Source organism: Loxodonta africana, chromosome 4 (assembly GCF_030014295.1).
Source record: "Loxodonta africana isolate mLoxAfr1 chromosome 4, mLoxAfr1.hap2, whole genome shotgun sequence".
NCBI classification, from domain to species: domain Eukaryota; kingdom Metazoa; phylum Chordata; class Mammalia; order Proboscidea; family Elephantidae; genus Loxodonta; species Loxodonta africana.
Window position 1 is genome coordinate 34,692,977 of NC_087345.1, and position 18,736 is coordinate 34,711,712.

An 18,736-nucleotide genomic window follows, 5' to 3' on the forward strand; every position below is an offset into this window, starting at 1 on the left:
AGGCACTCCTTGGAAACTCTATGGGGCAGTTCTACTCTGTCCTATAGGGTCTCTATGAGTCGGAATCGACTGCATGGCACTGGGTTTGGTTTTTGGTTTTTACATTAGCATGCACTGAGGCACTGATCTGAACGTGGCTCATCTCTGCAACCTGCACCCTGCTCTCCCTGCCTGGGCTTTGCAGACCCTGAGTACGCTACTTCTAGCCTCCTGTCTGGGATACACTTCCTCCTCCCTCTTCACCAGGTCTATTTCTACTCATCTTTAATCCTCAGTTCAGGGCCTTTTAACCCCCAGGAAGCCTTTTCAGGCACCACACTGTCTTCCCACGTTACAGCTAATGCCCCTCTTTGCCGCCTCCATAATGCTCTTTCCCATATGTTGATTCCCTGCTCTTAACACACTATCGATTTATAAGTCAGATTATAAGTCTATCGTCCCTGTTCCATGAAAGTGCTCTTTAGTATGATCCCCAGTATATAGTATATAGGAGGTGCCCTACTGCTCACTGGGAGTCCCTGGGTGGTGCAAACAGTTAAAGAGCTTGGCTGCTAACCAAAAGGTTGGAGGTTCAAGCCTACCCAGAGGCACCTTGGGAGAAAATCCTGGCAGTTGACTTCTAAAAAATCAGCAGTTGAAAACCTATGGAACACAGTTTTACTCTGACGCACACGGGGTTGCCATGAGTCAGAATTGATTTGATGGCAAGTGGTTTTTACATTTCTGTTCACTGAATGAAGGACAGAAATAAGAAAGGAATGAATGAATGACACAAAAATGATGAAGAGCAAGCAAAAGTGAGTTCTGTCAGTAGGAACATCTCCACTGAAGCACAGGCAGAAAGTACAATGGAATCTTCTGTGAGAGTTTCCCAAAGCAAGGGAGAATGCCTTAACCTATTACTTACCACTAATCCTGAGAGAAATCCCAGCAAAGCCAACCTTTCAGATTTAGGATATCCTACAGACTTACCAGAATCACCCCATGCTCTACCCTCAAAGGACGTATTAGTTTCCTTTCAAACTCAAAATTTCAGGCCTGAGGTACAAAATGAATGTCAGCTCCATTCACCTAACAAAGCTGAAAATAGTAGCTACCTTTATGAGCCCACATACCTTCTAACAAGTACGGTTGGGACAATGACAGCCACGACTCTCATTCTGCAATCTATAGGCAAATGCACTTCTGCTTACTAAATGAAGTCTAAACTGTCCATGTCATACAAACTTCTCCACAATCTGACCCCTTCTACCTCTTCAGTCTTCTCTCTGCACAGGCTCCTTTACGTGGCTCATGTTCCAGCAGTTCCCCCCTATTAAATTTAGATAACTTGGCTTTAAATTTGTTACTTAAAAAGAGTTCAATAACTATAGCAATATTTAGACAGCCAGATACTCTTCAGTCTCATTTTGGCAGATAAAGATTTAGCGTGACGATTATTTTAAAAATGAGGAATAAAATGTTTTTTCATTTCATAACGATTCAAATAATAGAGTAGGTGTCTTTTGACATAAGATGTGCTTCAAGTAAGTTTGCCAAAGTTGGGTTTGTCTGAATGTAAAACGAAGCATAATTGATTTTTGACACTTTAATTTTAAGTGAGCTGGTTGTCAGATTTCACTTGAAAAGGATCCACAATATACACTTCAAGGACATGTCAACTATCTTCAAATATTATTGTCACTCTTCTGTGTTCAGAAATTTATCCTACCACTATAAATGCCATTATCTGACACATTTGACATGAAAGATTGTGGTTAATAGAATTTCTGGTTTATGGAGAATATCATATACTCCACACAGGAATTAACAATTTATAGCAATCCATACATGTATTCAGCATTATTCAACAATTGATAAAATTAGATATGAGGCAATACTGAGTGTCTACAAGGTACTGCCAAAAGCCAAAACCAAAATCATTGCCATTGAGTTGATTCCAACTCATAGCAACCCTATAGGACAGAGTAGAACTGTCTCCATAGGGTTTCTGAGGAGCGCCTGGTGGATTCGAACTGCCAACCTTTTGGTTAGCAGCTGTAGCTCTTAACCACTACACCACCAGGGTTTCCTAGACCTTGCATATTCAAAGATTAAAGATGATCTCTACAAAGCAGGGGAAACAGACCTGAAGGCAAATCATCATGCTTCTATAAGAATGGTAATAGTAGTAAGAAACGAATACTTGGACACACAGAAGAAATTGTGGTTGCCTTTAGTATTAGGAGGACTACCACAAAATAAGTGGCATGTGAGAAGTGCCCTGAAAGATATGTAGACATTTACATGGCAAGGAACCAGAGTTGTGAAAGGACATGACACTCCCTGGGACCTGAGACTTGAACTCCGGGTGTGTGGAATAGCAGAAGACATGTCTCCAATAAAGGACCAAAATGTCACACCAGGAACTATGGCCTTTTCCTATAAACAATTAGATTTGCCTTTTGGTGAAGACAACTCTGGCAGCATGCACAACAGACCAGAAGAAATAAAGGGAGACAAAATGCCTCATTATGAAGCTCACTAGACTGGGTTTGGCTGGGCAGCTTGGCTCAGGTAGCTGTGCTTCACATGGAAGTGGCATCACTTCTACTTTGTTGACCAAAGCAAGCCACATGGCCAAACCCAAACTCACAGGGTGGGGAAATATACTCAACCTCTTTAGTAGCAGAAATTGTGAAGTCAAATTGTAAAGGGCAAGAATACAGGTAGGGGCAAAGAATTGGGGCCAAAAATGCAACCTACCACAGTCTACCCTCTTGGCCACAATTATTCATGTTCCTCTCAAATGCAAAATACATTTACACCCATCCAAAACTACTAAACCCACAGCCATTCAGTTGATTCTGACTCATAGCGACTCTATAGGACAGAGTAAAACTGCCCCATAGGGTTTCCAAGGCCGTAATCTTTACAGAAGCATACTGCCACATCTTTCTCCCGCAGAGTGGCTGGTGGGTTCAAACCGCTGACCTTTCCATTAGTAGCCCGGTGCTTTAAGCACTGCACCACCAAAGTCTCATCCAATCACAGCATCAAGCTCAAAGTTTAGGATCTTATGATCTATATTGGGTCCAGATGGTCTCATTTTGATCCAGAGAACAATGAACAAAGAATGAGTTATCTGCCTCCACCCTATCACACACACAAACACAGCCTACATACGATGGTGAAGCAGGGGCAGGATAACTGCAATAAACACTCCAATTTAAGAAGAATGGAAAACTCATGGCAGTAACTGGCCCATAGCAACTCTGAAAGTCCACTGGGCAAATGTTGCTCTGTGGGAGAGAAATGATTCTGGATTAGGTCTGGGTTCGGCTCCCCGGGTGTTCTCCACTGCTTTTGACTCTGCCCTTCCTTTTCCATCATCCTCCTTGGTCATTTCCAAAAGGGGCATTGGAAAAATATGCCATTTTTGGCAACCAAGTAACTTTGTCAGCCTTTTCCCTTCCTCAGACAGTTGAGGGCCCATTTTACGTTGTTGAAACAATTCAAACTCTTTTAGTCCTGGATATTAATCAGTACTTTTACTAATTCAATTGTCTAAAACACTTTGTTTCTATGCATTTGATTTCAGTCTACTTCTTGTGCCAAAAGCCAAAAGCCAGGTCCACCATTTTTTTTTTTCTAAAAATGCCACTCTCTCTCTCTAGACTTAATTACTCCTAATAAAGGCATACCAGAATGATGAGGGCCTCTGCCCTTTACCTTTCTAAGTATCCTTTTTACCAGCCAAAAAGGTGTATACAGGCTCTCAATTTCTTTGCCTTCTTTACACTAATAGAAATTATTGAGGACTTAAGAGATTTTACCTTAGAAAATTCTAGAAAGCACAATAATACACAAGCACACACTTCATTAGACACAAGACCAATATCTAACGTAACCGCTGAAAAACTTCATTCCATGCTTGTAAAAATATAAGCATGAAAAATACAAATAATATCTTAGTGTTACTTTGAAAATAATTGGACCTCACAGATCCCAAAAGGAGGTTTGTGGAGATTCCCAAGGCTCACCAAACTACACTTTGAGAACCACTGGTCTACTAGAAGTTACCTTTTTTCTTCTCAGGGGCCTTAACGAAAGTTTTCATAGCCATACCCTTGATTTAGTCCTTTCCCTGAGGCTATCTCTTACTAGCAGTCCTGGATTTGCTCTATGTCCCCAGGCTACAGTTTAATTTGGGAATATCTTGCTGCTGAAGAGCCTGGAGAAGAAAAATAGTTTTAATTCCCTGTATATTTTGCCTATAAACTGGCCGATTATTTTCTAAACTCATGCCTTTCTTGAAGTACCTTATCATATGTGATGGTTAAGATTGTGTGTCAACTTGGCTGGGCCATGATTCTCAGTGTTTATATGTGATCACTCCCATGATGGGATCTGCTATGAGTAGTCAATCATTTTGAAAAGGAATTTCCTTGGGTGTGTGGCCTGCATCTGAATATAAGCAAGCATTCTGGCTTTTTGCTTGCTCTGGATCTCCTGTTCATCTGACCTCCAGTGCTTGGGACTTAAGCTATCAGCTTATCTGCCAATCTTGGGATTCTTTGATCTTCACAGCCTGTGAGTGGAGCCCTGCTCTTCGACCTACTGATCTTGGGTTCCCCAGACCCTACGGCTACGTGAATCAGGAGAAGCCTCTATCCTAATCCACGGACTTGGGATGTTACAGCCTGTACAATCATGTGAGCTGTTTCTTTGATATAAATCTATGTATATATTTATATGTTTTAATGGTTTTGCTTCTCTAGAGAACCCAGCCTAAGACATATTATGCAGCTAAAAGAAAGCTAGGCAATATTTCAACAGTCTTTCTGGAACCATCTTGCTTGAGCCCACAAGTTCATTAGGTACATTTCTTATCTTCAAAGTTACTGTGTTACTAGGTAGAAACCCCAGGTTTTTGCTCAGCATGACTCATATTGGCCAATAAACGAGAGACCGAGGTGAGAGAATAGGAAAAGCACCTTTATTTCATTGTACTAGGAAAGGAATCAGGTGGAGTTGCTGCTGCCAAGACTGCTCGCCAAGGGCAGGCAGACAAGTTAGTTTTAAAAGGCTTTACAGGTAGAGACTTCATAAAAATTATGTCAGCAACATTCTTTATCATACTGTGCAGGTACAGTGGGGTTTACATATAACCTCCAAGCAAAAGCAAGATTCAAATGCAAAGCTGGGGTCGGGGGGAGCCCAGCAAAGGAATCAGGGTTTTTAATACAACACTGTGGGGGCTCTGTCTCAACGGCAAGTGACTGTTTTATTAAATGTTTCATCACTATATGACACATCACCATTTTATCTAGACTTCTCTAAGAGTTTCTTCACTGCACTCCGCCTGGTCCCGAAACAAATGCCACCTATTTAAGGTTTTTGTTATGGCACTACCTTGCTTCTAGGTACCACTTTCCATATTGGTTAGCTATTATTGCATAACAAACATCCACAATATCTCAGTTGTAACCAACAATAGCATTTATTCTCATGGTTCTGTGAGTTAGCTGGGTATGGATACAGGGAGAGTGAGAAAAGGAAATATAACCCAGAGCTCAGTTCCTGGATTTTGTGGTCAGATCTGAGTTATTGGCTGTGCCACCTACTGTGAGAGTTTGGGGGAGTTACTAGCCCTTCTCCTTTCTACTATCCTCATCTATAAATGGGGGAAAGTGATAGGTATTATGTATGTAAAGCAGTTAACACAGTTCTTGGCATATATATGCTTAATAAATATTAGCTATTATTAATATTCAGATACAAGTTATATAAGTGACTTATAGGCAATGCCTCAATGACTAAAAAAAAAATGACTAGATATACTATTTTATAGTTTAGTTAACAGAATGCTGAACAAGTTAGTACTGTAGATAATCACTGCACCTGATCTAAATTATTTCCAGCAAAGAATTATTTTATATATTAAATTATCACATCCAACATATTAATCATACATACAAAGAGCTTCTAAATACTACAGAAATACAAAGATAAAGAGATAGTATGTTTAGACTCACATTTTCCATGGAGGGAAAATGTCTTAGAACTTTAGGAACTGAATAATGATTTCATTTTTGGTATATGGTATCTGTTACATATTTTAATTCTGTAGCAAAAGGATGGAAAAGATTTACCATGCTAATATTAATCAAAATAAAACCAGAGTAGCTATGCCAGTATCAGAGAAAATAAACTGCAGAATAAGAAGTATTACCAGAGGCCTAAAGAAAGACATTATGTACAGGGGTCAATTCTCCAAGAGGGCATTACAATCCTAAATGTAAGCACCTAATAACAGAGCTCCAAAATATATGAAGCAAAAACTGATAGAACTGAAAGGAGATAGTCAAATCCACAATGATATAGTAAGTCCCTTGGTTATGAATGTCCGACTTACAGACAGCTCTTACTTGTCCTTTAATGTCATCTAAATTTGTCCTCACTTTGAAACAACTGAACAAACTCCTACTTGCATCAAATTCTTCATCACAATCACGTTCACTTGCTGCTCGAGCAGCTTTTAAATCATTGGAAAGGCTTCGAGCCTTTTCTTGCACTAAACCTGTTGCCATTGAGTCAATTCTGACTCACAGTGACCTACAGGACAGAGTACCACTGCCCCACAGGGTTTCCAAGGATCCCCTGGTAGAATTGAACTGCTAGCCTTTTGGTTAACAGCCGTAGCTCTTAACCACTACACCACCACCAGGGTTTAAATAAAAACCGTATGCACCTGTTCTGACTTACCTACAGATTCTTAAAGACACACTTACGAACAGATCTCATTCCTAACCCAGGGACTGCCTGTAGTTAGAAATTTCAACACTCCTCTCTCAGTAACTAATAGAACAAGTAGCCAAAAAAAAAAAAAAAACACAAAAAACCAGTACAGATACAAAAGGTATGAACAATCCTATAAAACTACTAGACCTGATTGACATTTAGAGCACACACCACCCAACAACATAGACTAGTTATCCTTTCCAAGTATACATGGAACATTCACCAAGATAGACAATATTCTGGGCCATTCAAGACAAACCTTAACAACTTTAAAATAATTAAAATTATAAAGTATAGGTAGAAGAGAATGAGCTGGAATAATTAGAGTGATGTTGGCATTTGTTTTTGAAAGATGGATGCTTAGAGATTTCTCACATTTTCTGTGTGCCCATCAATGCTTAAAAATATCATTTATTCAGGATTTAGTTATTTTGTAGCAGGAAGGTCTTTTAGAATTTCTTGTCCAACTTTTTGTCTGAAGCAGAAATTCTTATTCACTGTTTGACCAGCTCCTTCTGGTTTTTGCAAGCACCACTCCCCTAAAACTGGCTTCCATGTTGCTAAATCCCATGGACCCATTGTAGAATCATCATCTTAATTATAGTTAACATATATGGAGCATTGAGTATGTGCTATGAAATATTCAAATCACTTTGCCACCATCTTATGAGGTAAGTATTATTATCACCCTGATTTTACAGATGAAGGCACTGAGGTCTCAAATAGGGTAAGTAACCCATCTGTCTTAGTGATGTAGTTACTTCTATAACAGAAATACCACAAGTGCATGGCTTTAACAAACAGAAATGTATTCTTTCACAGTTTAAGAGTCTAGAAGTCCGAATTCAGGGTGCCAGCTCTAGGAGAAGGCTTTCTCTGTCAGCTCTAGAGGAAGGTCCTTGTCATCAATTTTACCCTGGTTTAGGAGGTTCTCAGCACAGGGACCCTGGGTTCAAAAGATGTGCTTTGCTCTCAGCTCTTTCTTGGTGTTAGGAAGTCCCTCTCCACTCTGCTTGATTCTTTCTTTTATACCTCAAAAGAGATTCACTCAAGATACAACCTAATCCTGTAGACTGAGTCCTGCCTCATTAACATAACTGCCTCTAATCCTGCCTCGTTGACACCATAGAGGTTAGGATTTACAACACATGAGATAATCACATCAGATGACAAAATGGTGAACCACCACACAATACTGGGAGTCATGGCCCACATGATTCTCATTGACACACATTTTTAGGTAACACGATTCAATCCATAACACCTCCCAAAGATACACAACTATTAATGCTGGATCCAAGATTCAATCCCAGGCAGGTATGTTCAGAGAGAGAAACCTGCAAACATATCATTAAGTCAGAGATTCTTAAAGGGGGATAAAATAGTCCTGGTTTGATGTTGTTGTTGTCTGGTCAGTTCTAACTCAGTGACCCCATGTACAACGGAATGAAACACTGCCCAGTCCTGTGCCATCCTCATGATCATTGCTATGGTTGAGCCCGTTGTTACAGACACTGTGTCAATCCATCTTTTTGAGGGTCTTCCTCTTTTTTGCTCACCCTCTACTCTACCAAGCATGACATCCTTCTCCAGGGACCAGTCCCTCCTAATAAGATGTCCAAAATATGTGAGACATAGAACATTCTGGCAGTACTTCCTCCAAGATGGATTTGTTCAGTCTTTTGGCAATCCATGGTATATTCAATACTCTTCCCCAACACCATAATTCAAAAGCATCAGCTCTTCGGTCTTCCTTATTCATTGCCCAGCTTTCACATGCATATGAGGTGACTGAAAACACCATGGGTTGCGTCAAATGCACCTTAGTCGTTAAAGTGACATCTTTGCTTTTTAACACTTTAAAGAGGCTTTTTGCAGCAGATTTGCCCAATGAAATTAGTCTTCTGATTTCTTGACTGCTGCTTCCATGGGTGTTGATTGTGGATCCAAGTGAAATGAAATCCTTGAAAAAAAAAATTTCAATTTCTTCTCTGTTCTATAGCAACCCCAACATCTCAGCAGAAGAAAAATCACAAATCTTCTCCAGGGGGAAGCATCCCCTCCTTCTACCACCACCATCAGTCGTCATCAGTTTGATTACAATTCATGCGGATTCCATGATTCTCAATAATTAATTTTTTGGAAGCAAATAATCAGGCCTTTCTTCCATGGCACCTCTGGCAGAACTCAAACTGCCAGCCTTTCAGTTAGCAGCTGAACACTTAACCATATGCACTACCCAGGGACTCCCTCAGAATTCTCTCATAGTAGTACTAAAAAACCCCACAAATCCACAATCAAAATTTACCGAACCTTCAAAGAAACAAATGACCATGAGGGAAAAGGTACAAAGGCAAAAAATGAAAAATTAAGATTGTACTCTCTTACCCATACCTTCAGATACTGGAATTATCAGATACAGAATTTAAAACATACACGTAAATTAAATATTTAAAGACATAAAATATTGAATTTTGAAAATAAGCAGGCCACAAGAAACTATCAAAATTACTGGTAAAAAAAAAAAAACCCAATGCCGTCGAGTCAATTCCGACTGTAGATATGAAAAAGAACTAAAGAGAACTTTTAGAAGTGAAAAATGCCTTTAAAACTAAAAATTCTGTGGATAGGTTAAACAGCAGATTAGGCACAGCTGGAGAAAAAATAAGCAACCTGTAAAATGTATTAAAAAAAAAAAAACCCTAAAAATCCAGCATTGAGAAAGTTGGAAGATGAAAAAATAAAGGATAGAATGAGAGAGTCAAACATTTCTGTTTGTTGGAAAATATGGCCTTGGTGATAGAAAAGAGGCCAGAGATCGAATGACTGTATTTTGCAAGACCAACAGCTTCTTCACTGCAAATACCTTTTTCACCAACTTAACTGGTAACTATACACATGGACCTTGTCAGACAGAATATGCAGGAATCAAATCAACTACATCTGTGGAAAGAGACAATGGAAAAGCTCAATATCATCAGTCAGAACAAAGCCAAGGGCCCACTGTGGATCAGATTATCAATTGCTCATATGCAAGTTCAAGTTGAAACTGAAGAAAATTAAAACAAGTCCATGAGAGCCAAAGTACAACATTGAGTATATCCCAGTTGAATTTACAGACCGTCTCAAGAATAGATTTGACACGTTGAACACTGATGACTGAAGACCAGACGTGTTGTGGAATGACATCAAGTATATCATATGTGAAGAAAGCAAGAGGTCATTAAAAAGACAAGAAAGAAAGAAAAGACCAAAGTGGATGTCAGAAGAGACTCTGAAACTTGTTCCTGAATGTCGAGTAGCTAAAGCAAATGGAAGAAATGATGAAGTAGTAGAACCGAACTGAAGATTTCAAAGGGCAGCTCCAGATGACAAAGAAAAGCATTATAATCACACGTGCAAAGAGCTGGAGATAGAAAACCGAAAGGGAAGAACATGCTCGGTGTTTCTCAAGCTGAAAGAACTGAAGAAAAAATTGAAGGCTTGAGTTGGAAGAGTGAAGGATTCCACGGGGAAAATATTAAACGACTCAGGAGACATCAAAAGAAGGTGGAAGGAATACACAAGGATATTATATCAAAAAGAAACGGTCAATATTTAACCATTTCAAGAGGTAGCATATGATCAGGAACTGATGGTACTGAAGAAGTACAAGCTGCATTGAAGGCATTGGCATTGGCAAAAAACAAGATTCCAGGAATTGACGGAATATCAATTTAGATGTTTCAACAAATGGATGCAGTGCTGGAAGTGCTTACTCGTCTATGCCACGAAATTTTGAATACAGCTACATGGCCAACTGACCTATTCCCAAGAAAGGTGGTCCAACCAAATACAGAGATTATCCAAAAATATCATTAATGTCACACACAAGCAAAATTTTGCTGAAGATCATTCAAAAGCGGCTGCAGCAGTATATCTACAGGGAACTGCCAGAAATTCAGGCCGGATTCAGAAGAGGATGTGGAACCAAGGATATCACTGCTGATGTCATTTGGAGCCTGGCTGAAAGCAGAGAATACCAGAAAGATGTTTACCTGTGTTTTATTGACTATGCAAAGGCATTTGACTATGTGGATCATAACAAACTATGGATAACATTGTGAAGAATGGGAATTCCAGAACACTTAATTGTGCTCATGAGGAATCTTTACATAGATCAAGAGGCAGTTGTTTAGACACAACAAGGGGATACTGCATGGTTTAAAGTCAGAAAAGGGTTGTATCCTTTCACCATACCTATTCAATCTGTATGCTGAGCAAATAATCCGAGAAGCTGGACTGTATGAAGAAGAATGGGACATCAGGGTTAGAGGAAGACTTATTAACAACCTGCATTATGCAGATGACACAATCTTGCTTGCTGAAACTGAAGAGGACTTGAAGCACTTACTAATGAAGATCAAAGACCACAGCCTTCAGTATGGATTACACCTCAACATAAAGAAAACCAAAATCCTCACAACTGGACCCATAAGCAAGATCATGACAAATGAACAAAATATTGAAGTTGTCAAGGATTTCATTTTACTTGGATCCACAGTCAACACCCATGGAAGCAGCAGTCAAGAAATCAAAAGATGCATCACTGGGCAAATCTGCTGCAAAAGCCCTCTTTAAAGTGTTGAAAAGCAAAGATGTCACCTTGAAGACTAGGTGTGCCTGACCCAAGCCATGGTATTTTCAATTGCATCATATGCATGTGAAAGCTGGATGATGAATAAGGAAGACCAAAGAATCGACACCTTTGAATTGCTGTGTTGGTGAAGAATATTGAATATATACTATGGACTGCGAAAAGAACGAACAAATCTGTCCTGGAGGAAGTACAACCAGAATGCTCCTTAGAAGCAAGGATCTTGAGACTATGTTTTAGATACTTTGCACATGTTATCATGTCCCTGGAGATGGACATCACACTTGGTAAAGTAGAGGGTCAGTGAAAAAGAGGAAGACTCTCAATGAGATGGATTGACACAGTGGCTGTAACAATGGGCTCAAAAATAACACGATTGTGAGCACGGCACAGGACTGGGCAGTGTTTCGTTCTGTAGTACATAGGGTCACTATTAGTCGGAACTGACTCAATGGCACTTAACAACAAGCATGGACATGATGAAATTAAGCAAAACAGTTTTGATATAGCATGCCCATATATGGTTGGCAAAAGAACACATAATACATTATTTGTGTAAAATTATCATAAATATAAGAAAGTAGGGATCATTAGGGCCATGCTGGAGACTAACTGCTCAAGTATAGCAAGAAGGAATTGAGAAAAGAAATTGATATAAACTTAGGGAAGTCAGTCAGTATATAAAAAAAAATCAGTCAGTATACAACAACAATAATATTAACATCACCTAATTTTTTTTTTTAATTTCTAGGTGTAAAGGGAAAAAAAGAACCAAAACACCAGACAACAATAGCAAAGGAGTTGACAGAGAGAGAAGGATAAACAGTTAAAATGTTCAAAAGTTCTTGTACAGTTCAGAAAAGCGCTGACAACCAACAGAAAAAAAGCTGTGAGAAACTTACAAACCAGTAAATAAATGAAATAAAAGAAGAAAAACAAAAACTCAAGTAATCTAAGAGGAAAATAGCTTAAAAAAAAAAGAAGACAAATAGAATGTACAAAACAATACAGTAGAAACAATCCAAATATATGAAAACAAACACGTTGCTGTGAAGTTGATTCCGGGTCATGGTGACCCCATGTGTTATAGAGTGGAACTATTCCACAGGGTTTTCCTAGAAGATCTTTACCAAAGCAGATCCCCTTTCTTCCACAGCACTGCTGGGTGGATTCAAACTGCAAATGTTTAGGTTAGGAGATGAGTGCAATCCGTTTGCGCCACCCAGGTGCCTCAAAAATATACCATTAGTCACAATTCAACTATTCAATTAAGAAGCAAAAATTGTCAGATTGGATTTTTAAAAACCAGAATTCATTAATGTGGATCTAGCAAATAGCAGCCAAACCCTCCCTCTGAGAATGACAAGAAAATCTCGGGGGGAAAAAAAAAATTTTTTTTTTTAAGCAATGTGTTTTAAGGTATGATGAATTAGATTGTTAATCAAAAATACTCCCTCGCCCTTGAACTCATTGAGTAATTTTCCCAACCCTTGATTTTGGGACCAACCAAGTCCCTGGGTTTGGGCAATGGGATGTTATCAAATGTAATCAAGCAGCAGCCTGATCCAGCTTGTGTGGCTGGGCATGTCCTCTTGCCATAACCAGGAGAAGAGCTTCTCCCAGATTCCTCTTCAGAGCTTCCTTAGCTGATCTACAAACCTGCAGCATGAAGCACAACTTTCAACCACAGGTCTGTGAGCAAGAATAAATGATTGCTGTTTTAAACCACTGCATTTTGAGGGTGTTTTGTTTTCCAGTATTAGCATAGAAATAATTAACTGATACTGATTTAAAAAAAAAAAAAAAAAAGGCCTCACAGTTCTACCAGGGCAGTAAAGAATCAAAGCGCAAAGGTCCAGGACAAAAACCCAAAGTAAACTTGACATTTGGGGCTGGTTTTCCTCTTGGGCCAACTACCAATTCAAAAACGGCAATTGAGAAGAAGCAGATCTTTCGAAAAACCTACAGAGATGAACAGACAATAATTGGAGTTCATGAGTCACCAAACCAAAAAACCAAACCCATTGCCATCTGGTCCGTTCTGACTCATAGAGACTCTATAGGACAGAGTAGAATTGCTCCCTTAGGGTTTCCAAGGAGTAGCTGGTGGGTTCGAACCATCAAACTTTTGGTTAGCCGTCGAGCTATTAGCCACTGTGCTACCAGGGCTCTATGACTCACCAAGGAGGGTGCTGTGCATGCTTGGCAAAAACAAAAACATGTAACACACTCGTTACTTGTGTAGGAGTTCTGAAGAGCTATACTTCAAAATAAAGATAAACCAGGGACTTAAACTCAAATTGGAATCACTTCAATCCGTGATTAGATTAGGTGACACAGGATTGCTCATTCCCCTAGCCTAGCTGCCACAGTGAAAGTAAATTTCTGTAAGAATATAATAGCATCCAGAGACTCAAAATATGTTTCTACATTTTTTTGTAAACAGTGTCAGTTGCTCAATAAAAAATATTTAAGAAGGCACAATATGACCCAAAACTGAGATAACATAACAGAGATGCATAGGGTATCCAGATGTTAGAGTTATCAGATATAGACTTTAAAATACCTAAGATTAATGCTTAAGAAAATAAATTATAAGATTTAAACTGAAAAATACGTCCTTCTCTTAGCTATCTAGTGCTGCTATAACAAAAACACCACATGTGGGTAGCTTTAATGAACAGAAATTTATTCTCCTACAATTTAGGAGCCTAGAAGTCTGAATTCAGGGTGCCAGCTCTAGAGGAAGGCTTTCTCTGTGCCAGCTCTGGAGGAAGGTCCTCCTCTCTTCTGAGTTTCTGCTCCGCGTGATCTTCATGTGGGTTGGCATGTCTCCTCCTGTCACTGCTTCTCTTGCCAGCTTGTTTAATCTCTTTTATATCTCAGAAGAGATGAATTCAAGGCACACCCTAATCTTGCCTCATAAACATAACAAAACCCATTCACAAATGGGATTATAACCACAGGCAGAGGTTAGGATTTACAACACATTGAGGCGGGGGGGACGACACAACTCAATCCGTAACATTTCACACTTTGGCTCCCAAAAATTCATGTCCTTCTGGAAGGACCCTGGTGGTCATAGCCCCCAGACCTTCTGTTGGCCCAGGACAGGAACCATTCCCAAAGCGAACTCTTCAGACATGGATTGGACTGGACAATGGGTTGGTGAGGGATGCTGGTGAGGAGTGAGCTTCTTGGGTCAGGTGGACACTTGAGACTATGTTGGCATCTCCTGCCTGGAGGGGAGATGAGAGGGTGGAGGGCGTTAGAAGCTGGCGAAAAGGACACCGAAAAGAGTGCAGGGAAAAAGCAGGCTGTCTCATTAGGGGGAGAGTAATTGGGAGTGTGTAGCAAGGTGTATACGGGTTTTTGTGTGAGAGACTGACTTGATTTGTAAACTTTCACTTAAAGCACAAAATTATTTAAAAAAAAAAAAATTCACGTCCTTGTCACATATAAAACACATTCACCCCATCACATCATCCCGAAAGTCTAAAATCAACTCCCAATCCAAATTCTCACCTTCTGAATCATCTCAATCAAATATGGGTGACACGTTAGGCATATTCCATCCTGGTGCAAAATTCCTCTTCATCTGCGGACCTGTGAAATCTAGACTACAAGTTATCCGTTTCCAAAGAGCAATGGTGAAACAGGCACAAGATAGACATTTCCATGATAAATGGGAGAAACTGGAGGCAAAGAAGGGATAACAGGCACCAATTAAGTCCAGAACCAAGTAGAACAAATTATATCAGCTTTCAAGGCTTGAAAATAATCTCCTCTAAGATTTTTTTTTTTTTTTTTAAGATCATTTAGGCAATGGCCCTGCCCTCCATACTCTGGGTTTTAGTCGTGCCCTCTGGATTCTGGGTGGAGGCCCCTCAGCCCCGAGCTTCAGCTCCACCTTTCAGGCTCACTGGAATGGCAACTCTGCTCCTTTGGCTTTGGGTGGCCCCATTTTCCTAGTCCATTTGAGTGGCGACTCCATTCCCTCAGCCCTGACGGGCCTCATTCTTCTGCACCTTGAGCATGCAGCCCCATCCCTCTGGCACAACTTAACAGTGGCCCCACACTCCAGAACTGAGTTAGCAAATATCCGGCTGTTGGAAACCTAGGAGATCCAGGAGACTGTGGCACCACCAACTGAAACCAAGAAGGCCCTGCTTCCCGTGCTCCTTCCAACAGTTCCTGCTGATCTACGAGCTGCTCCAGGGATGGTCCTTTTCTTAGAGTACAATAGATGTAGCTCCTTTGTCCTGTTTCCTGCCTGTAGAATTCCAAGAGGCAGGCAGCATTCTTTGAATTTTGTTCTTTCCCTGCCCCCTTCGGTCTAAGCTGATGGATTTCCTGCTATGGTAGTTGGCTAGATCCATCAGTCAGACGCTTAGTACCTTTAACAAAAGATTGTATAGCCACATCCATGGTGAAAATTCTGGGACAAGTGTCTAGTTTGTATAACAGAATTTTCCAAATCTTTGTTTCCATTTTACACAGTTCATTTTTTAAAAAAATATTTTACTGTGTTTTTGGTGAAGGCTTGCACAGGAAGTCAGGTTCTCATTTAATAATTTTTTTTTATACATATTGTTTAGTGACATTGGTTACATTCTTCACAACAGATCAGCATTCTCGTCATCTCCATTTTGGTTGCTCTGTTTCCATTAATCTAGCTTCCCTATCCCCCGTAGCCTTCTCATCTTTGGTCTAGGGTAAATATTAACTACTTTCATCTAGATGATTATTTTGAGAAGCACAATACTCATGAGCCAATCTGTTATTTGGCTGAAAGGTGACCTCTGGGAGTGGTTTCAGTTCCGAGTTTAAAGAGTATCTCAGGGTGATAGTCTTGGTGATTCATCTAGTCTCTACTGGTCCAGTAAGTCTGGCTTTGCACAGTTCATTTTTAAGTCAATCTCCTTCCTCTCACATTTTACTATAAGTGGCAAGGAGAAGCCCCATGGCCCCTTGAAGATCTTGCTTAGAAATCTCATCGGCCAGATAACTAAGTTCATCACTTACAAGTTCTACCTTGCACCAAACATTTGAATATAACTCAGACAAGTTCTTTGCCACTGCATAAAAAGCACCACCCTTCTTCCATTGTCCACTCACATGTTCATCATTTTCTTTTAGAGCCTCACCGGAAGCACATCTCTAGCACTATTCTTTTGCTGGCACCACGTGTATTCTCTAAGATGATGGAGACTTTTCTCTACCTCTCACTTCCTAATGTGCCCTCATCAGAATTGCTTCCACATTTTAGGTACCTGTTACAGCAGCACCCTACTCTGCCAATACCAAATATCTTAGGCAGGGTTCTCTAAAGAAAAACCAGTGAAGCACACACACACACATATATATACACACACACACACACACACATAGACATACATACTTGTATATATATATATTTTTATATATGCATATATAGGGTCGCTGAGTTAGAATTGACTCAATGGCAACGGGTTTGATTTATACATGTATATATATGTATGTGTGTGCATATATATATATATATATATATGCACACACATACACATATATAGATAGGCATATGGGGACCTGGTGAGGCAGTGGTTAAGAGCTCAGCTGCTAACCAAAAGGTCAGCAGTTTGAATCCACCAGCTGCTTCTTGGAAATCCTATGGGGCAGTTCTACTCTGTCCTATTGGGTCGCTGTGAGTCAGAGTCAACTCAATGGCAATGGTTTAGATTTTTTATACACACACATATATACATAGAGAGAGAGACAGAGGTTTATCTCAAAGAAATGGCCCATGCAGTTTTAGAAGCTGGCAAGTCCCAAGTACATGGGTAGGTGTCAGGCTGGAGCCTTCTCCAGACCCAACAGCTACGGGGGCTGACAAACTCAAGACCAGCAGGTCAGACCACAGGCCACTGGCTCACGGGCTGTGAAGGTTGATGAATCCAAGACTGGCAGGTAATATGGCAGGCTGCTGGCTCACAGGCTGCAGAGGCCGACAAATCCTGAGATTGGCAGGCAGTATGGCAGACCACTGGCTCAAGTCCCCAAAACTGGAGGTAAGATGTTGATGAGCTGGATGCAAGATCCAGAGCAGACTAATGAACTTAGCTAAAACATCCACATATATATTGGATGCAGGCCACAACCGTGAGAAAACTCCCCTTACAGCTGATTGGCTGATCACATCAGATCATATCATGATGACTACATCATTACACAACTGCCAAACTATATAACTACCAAACTACATCATTACATAACTGCCAAGCCACTGAGAATCATGGCCCAGCCAAGGTGACACACAACCTTAATCATCGTAGTGGAATTAAAAGCTTAACCAGATTAGTTGAGCAGTAAATTAGACATAACTGAAGAGAAAATCAGTATGGCTGAAAAGGAGGTTAAAGGACAGGCATTGAAGATAAAAGTGACAAAAAGACAGACGTTACAGAAGAGAGAAAATATTTAATTAGAAATCCAGGAGAGGAAAGAACAAATGGGAAAAATAATGTGTAAAAATATGTAAAACAATGGTGTTTTTCCAAAATAATGATGGGTATCAAGCCACAGATTCAAGGAGCACTATGAGCCTTAAGTATAAAAAATTAAAAACATATGCAAACTTAGGCATTTTAAAGTGAAACTTCTGAAAACTAAAGGCAAAGAGAAAATCTGTAAACACATATAGGAATAAAAGGCGTATTACTTTCACAGGAGCAACAATAAGACTGACAGGGGATTTCTCAAGAATAATGGAAGCCACAAGACTATCAATATTTTTCAGGTGATGAAAATAAATAACAGTCTGTGTTTCCATATCCAGAGAATATATTTTTTCAGAAACGAATTTAAAATAAAGATATTTTCAGATAAACAAATGCAGAGAATTTGTCATCAGTGGACCTGCACTGAAGGCAGAAGAAAAATGATCCTGTGTTGAAGCTCACACAGGAAGAAATGAAAACAATACACAAGGGTAAATATGTGCTCAAACCTAAATGAATATTGACTGGATACAACAAATATAATGACTAGCATGCTGTAAAACGCAGAGAGAATTAGAATACACAATAGTGCCTACGTCAGAAAGGGTATAAATAAAGTTTTCAATTGAATTGCCCAAGAAGAGGATATATCATTTATATTAGACCTTAAAAGTCATATATACATGTTATACTCTTCAAAGTCACAATAAATAAAAAAGTACAACTGGTTTGTTTTTTGACTACTATCCAAAAACATAAAACCACACACCAAAGATCTATATACCCCCGTTTCTTTTTACCTGATACATCATGTCCGGCTTTCAATAAAAAATTACAAGGC